The sequence below is a fragment of the Pipistrellus kuhlii genome, unplaced genomic scaffold (assembly GCF_014108245.1).
Source record: "Pipistrellus kuhlii isolate mPipKuh1 unplaced genomic scaffold, mPipKuh1.p scaffold_m20_p_13, whole genome shotgun sequence".
NCBI classification, from domain to species: Eukaryota; Metazoa; Chordata; class Mammalia; order Chiroptera; family Vespertilionidae; genus Pipistrellus; species Pipistrellus kuhlii.
Window position 1 is genome coordinate 42,388,289 of NW_023425438.1, and position 5,916 is coordinate 42,394,204.

The 5,916-nt window shown below is 37.6% G+C and overlaps 1 non-coding gene across 1 annotated transcript; it reads left to right on the plus strand.

The window, feature by feature from the left end:
• Positions 1 to 3,891: 3,891 nt before the first annotated feature.
• LOC118717904 lies at positions 3,892 to 3,998 on the plus strand. Its single transcript, XR_004987652.1, has one exon. It is a non-coding gene; the product is annotated as a U6 spliceosomal RNA (small nuclear RNA).
• The last annotated feature ends 1,918 nt before the right edge of the window (positions 3,999 to 5,916 follow it).

The window sequence follows — 5,916 nt, forward strand, 5'->3', positions numbered from 1 at the left end:
GAGGGGCAGCTGTGGATTCAGCAAAGCCAAAAGCAAACCAGCAATCAAAGCTTCTGTTCAGTATTGGGGCTGGGCTGGCTAAGCATCAGGTTTATTAAAGCCCATTAGTCCATTATGTGGAGTCCACATGGCTCAGAGCCATGTGGGCAAATGCAGGAGAGTGTGCCCCTTGCAGCAGAAGTCCCCAGAGAGCCAAGAGAGGGAACTTCCTTTGTTCAGAAATTTACATATTCAGGTTTCAAGTCCTTGCAGGGATCATACCTATTCTGGCCCATTACCTGTGCCCAGGTGTGATTGACAGACAGGTAAGCACCTTCCCACATCACTCAGACCTTATTGGGTATGCGTCCAAGTACCTATGTCCAGTCCCTTCCCCCATCAATCAGTAGGGACAGACTTGGAGAGTGTTAAATTAGCAAAGCTGTGTAAATGGCATGCCTATATTACCTAGTCTTCCCTTCACTCCTTTTCTGTTAAATACTAACCAGATTATTATAATGATATCACTTTCACATCTCCTGTTTTCCCAGTCAGATCATATATGAAGTTTGACTGAAATTTAAAATATTATTCCCATTGTGATGTAATGGATTTTAAGCCAATAGAGAATATATATATATTTAAATTTTCTGTTAAAATAAAATGAAACAAGAGCAATTATGATTTCTACTGGCATCTTTTCTTAAATTATTGTTTTACTTACATTTAATTATTCCTGCCCAGCAGGCCAAATAAATTCTTGAGGTTCCAGAAAGAATCCCCCAGGCAAAGAAGCTAAAAAGGCTTCAAAAACAAGGTGAAGCTCTGACACGCCCCTGAAAAGCACTAGCGTAAATGCCAGAAGGCAAGGAAATGCCTTATTTGCTGCTGTTCTAGCTGAGGCACCCAACACATAGTTTGTGTTTGTTAAATATTTGCAGAATGTATTAGAATAATAAAGGAGTGGATTGTTTCACTACATCCTAGAAAAAAGTGGAATAATTTGAACCCCTAGAAAGGTTCCCTAGAGCCGTGATCGGCAAACTGCGGCTCACGAGCCACATGCAACTCTTTGGCCCCTTGAGTGTGGCTCTTCCACAAAATACCATGGCCTGGGTGAGTCTATTTTGAAGAAGTGGCATTAGAAGAAGTTTAAGTTTAAAACAATTTGGGTCTCAAAAGAAATTTCAGCTGAAACCAGTTTGGCTCAGTGTATAGAGCATCAGCCTGCGGAATGAAAGGTTCCAGATTCAATTCTGGTAAAGGGCATGTATGTTGGTTGCGGGCACAGACCCAGTGGGGTGTGCAGGAGGCAGCTGATTGATGTTTCTCTCTCATCGATGTTTCTAACTCTTTATCTCTCTCTGTAAAAAATCAATAAAAATATATATATTTAAAAAAGAAAAAGAAAAGTTTAAATTGTTGTACTGCTGATATTTGGCTCTGTTGACTAATGAGTTTGCCGACCTCTGACCTAGAGGAACCCTACATTGAAAATTGGAAAAAGGAAAGAAGGCTCTGCAAGGGTTTTCTCCAAATCCCACAGGCAGTTTTCTAATTACCTGCATTGCCAGGATTTAGAAGAAACTTCTGTTCAAAAAGCTAAGAGATACAGCAGTGCAGCTGAAGAAGTCAGGCGCCCTATTAGAGGAGACCACAATGGTTCCTTTCTAGGCAATTTGCTTAGGGAAGTACAAATCTCCTCTTGCACAGTAGCAGAATTACGTTATCCTTGGCTTCACATAAAGTTCATTGGCCAACGCTGCCCAGGCTCTCCGCTGGCCAGTTCTTTAGATGTTGGAGAACGGGCTACATGTGACTACAGCAATGATGTAATGTAGTGTGCAACTGACAGTCAGTGTTCAAAGGGACTCCAGCCTTCCATGCTAAGCCCTGAGAATGAGCTAGGTTGGAAAGGACTATGCCATCTGAAAAATCAAACACAAAGCAAATGCTGAGGCTGATGGGAAAAGTGAACTGAGAATTTTGACCAATTAATGCTGAAGTTTATGCCCAAACTTCTACACCAAGAACCGGACAATGCTTTTGGGTTCCTCTAGTCCACTTTTTAAGATACGGTTTTAATTTTTCCTCCAACTGTGATTACAGAAAATTGTATTATCCAGTCATTTCTCCTTTTATTATTATTGTAATTGAAAGTTTATTTAGAAAGAGAGGTAGTAGAAGTGATCCAGCTGGGTTGGTGGGCTCAGGAAACAAGTTACAGAAGCAAAAGAAGGACCCTTGCAGCTTAAGAGAGGGAATAGCAAGGATAAGGCTCCTGGGGGCAGGAAGGGAGGGACCAGAAAGGCACAGGCCTGCTTCCAAAGGGGAAAGTGCAAAGTAAGTCCTTGGTCTTGAGAGTTTTAAAGGCTGGGAGTTTAGGGGAGGTCTTAGGAAAGGATCTTAACATATTATTTATCGACTTTATGCTGATGCAGCAGTAATTTCTTATCAACTCTGTATTTTAGATTTATATGACTTAGAGAAATAATTGCCTGAAAATACATATCCATGGTTTTAAATAGAACAGTCAACATACTCCCAGGGATCCACTTATACGAAGTGAAGTGCCAAGTAGGGTTAGAAGCTTCAAGAGACCTTGTTTTGAGTCCTTGAGCTGTCATTGTTTAGCTCAAGGCCTTTAGGGTATTCATTACCCTTCCTTGGGCTTTGTTTTTCTCATTGGGGAAATGGAAAGGCTGTACTACATGATCTCTAAACTCCTGTTTTCTCCAAGTCATTCTTATACATCCTCACTCACTAAGGAACATTTGCTTTGTGCTAAAGATTTCCTGAGAAATCTGCATTTCTTGTCCAGGCTCAAATTCCTGAAGAAGCATACTTTCATGTGTGGTAGTCCTATTCTCTTCCCAAAAGACAAAGTGGTAAGACAGAGAGTGCTTGGAGAAAGAAAACCAAAGTGTGAGCATGAGTGGGAAAGAAACTGCCTAATATACTGGGATTGGAAAGTGATCTTTTAAGTTAAGAGGGCCTCCTAATTAGACCCTCAAGCAGTTCACCCCCTGCTGGCCAGGATCTTCCCTCTGAATCACACCTGCAAAGAGTATCAAGGACTCTGAGTTTCAAATCCCAGCTGGCTACTCACCAGCTGTATGACCTCTTTAGAATAAAGAACGGGAGATCTAATTCACTGGGTTCCTGAAAGGGTTGGCATCCACATTTTATAGAAAAGTGCTCACATAGTACTCAACTCACAATAGATGATCGATACATTTGAATCTAAATTGAGTAGACTCTGTTTCCATTACCACATATAGACTACAACTTGTACTGTAAGCATTTCTGGCAGCATCTATCTAATTGGAGGAGGAGGAAGTCGTTAAATCTCTGTCCCTTAGCCCTAGTAGGTATATGGCAATTCTGTAGTGCAGGTGAGCACAGGAGGGATGAATACTAGTCCTGATAACCTGATGTCTTGGAAGGTGAATGTCCAGAAATGTAGGCTTGGAGTATTTCAATGGATTTTCTAGACAGTATAAGTGATGTTCCTAGATGTAAAAATCATAAAGCTAGAATGTATGGCAATAAAAAGGATTTTTAAAATTCTCAAAGCATTTCTGATGAGGCCCTGGTGAGTCTAAAATAAGCAATTCTATGTACAGTTGACCAGCCCTACCCATAATTTAGATATGAGCTTCTCTGTCTTTTTTTTTTATGTCAAACATTATAAATGTAATAGACCAAAGGACTGTCTAACATGGTCATTCCTATAATAGAAAGAAAAGGTCACATTTTAAATCTCAGAATATATGTTACAAAACTATTCCATAAAATAGAGCTCATCTTGCCAAATTTACTTTTCATTTGAATCATGCCATGGTAGACATGATGAAATTATCCTGAAATCATAGAATACTATGTTGGAAGTGACTTTAAAGATCATCTCTTGTGCTCACTTTGGCAGCACATATACTAAAATTGGAATGATACAAAGAGGAGTATCATGGCCCCTCTGCAAGGATGACATGCAAATTAGTGAAGAAGTCCCATATGTAAAAAAAATTATCTCTTCAAGTGATTACCAAACCTGTTCCCATATAAAGACCCCTTTCTAAGATCAAAATGAAAAACATTATGATATATAGATGTGGATAGTTTCAATTAATTGAAAATTTACATTACATCAAATAGCTCCTATCAATTAAGGAATGCTTCTGGAAAACTTTTGTTAAATACACTTAAATGTATTTTGCTTAGGTGAATAAATCATTAAACCATTTATAAGCAAAGCTTGAAATTCCTATTTGGAATTAAGACCTTTTAAACTAACTCTGCAACTCTCAGGGAACTGTTGTCCACAGGTTAGCAAGCATTGTTTATTCACATAATCTCACTTTATAGATGAGAGCACCGGAGTAAAGGAAACTGGATGATTTTTCTAAGGTAAAGAATTTAGATCGTCAGTACAAAAGCCAGGACTGGAATTAAATTCAATGGGCAAGGATATCAGTTTAAGACTCTTCTATCTGAATTGAAGAATAGACTTCATTATTTTTCTTTAAATATCATTATTTGGCTTGCATCTTATACATGTATATGTATCTTAAATACATATATCTCAAAGACATATATCTCAAATATATGTATATATACACATATCTATTGTGAATAATGCTATATTTTTTCCACAATCCAAAATATCATAATCATTTTTCACTGAATAGCACCCTAGTACTCTGCTAGCAAAATGATTGCATAAATAAAATCTCAAACCTTAGAAAGATTATCTCCTCTATCCTATATGAGGGTACTTTGAAAACTGCCAGCAATTATTCCAAAGAGGCAATCTAACATTATCTTAATGTGTTTTCTGGCTAGTTGATAACATGCAAAACATTTTATTAAAAAAAATGCAAAAGCAATAAAAAATAATAAATTTCCTCATCTCTCCCCAATGGGGTAAACGGGTAGCTGTGAAGCAAAAGTTCCCTCCATTGAGAACTAAGTTCCATGTCAGTCTCCGAAAGGGAGGTGAATCCTTCTATGTCTCTGGATCTATTTTGTTCAAAGATCAATTTAAATATTGTAAATAGGAGGTCAGAAGAGTTCAAGCAGGAGGAAAGTGGACTTACATGATACTTTCCACAATAAAGTTTTAAAAAATAAAATAAATTCAACTATAAAATAGCTAGGTTTGAGCTTTGCTTTGTTTTGCTGAGCATTTATCCATAAGAAAAACATGCCTCTTCCTCATTAAGTCATGTGCCTTTCAAAACTGAGGTTGATTGGAAAATGAAATTTAAAACTTGGACTATTAGTAGCTATAAATGTGAAAATAATACAGGTCAATAATTATGTCAACTAATATGCTTTTAATTTCAACTATGTTAAAAATATTCCAATAAAAATAATAATTATTTTTCCCTAAAATAGATTAAAAAAATAAGTAGGTCAACACCACACTTTGGACAAATGAACTTTGGGCATTCCTGCAAACCTCAATCACTAGACATATCCTCAAATGAAATTTCACCATTACCTCTCCAGTGTCTGCTAGCAGAAAAGACATGCCTCAGCCCAAAGTAATTTCTTTCCTAGTATTTCCTGCCGAAGCACCTACACGCTGGTAAAATAGAATGCCTAATTTACTTCTGTAATAGAAATAATTACCCAAACATAGTAGGTAAAAGGATATTTTTTTTCTTCCTTTCAAAATGAAAATCATCTTGTCCCAATATTTTTAGTTCTACTTTACTATTTGGTACCAAATTTGCAAAAAGTACACATCATCATAGTCACTTACTTCAGGCATTTGGTGAGCTGTGTCAATCTCTGCTGCTTCTTTTAAAAGACAAGCTGCTTGAATGGCCAGCTTGTCTTTTAACAGAAGGTATTCTAGAGCCTTCAAATGTCTGAAGGTGGCACAGAGAGCCCCGCCAGACTGAATGGGGGGCATCCACATCCCATTTATAA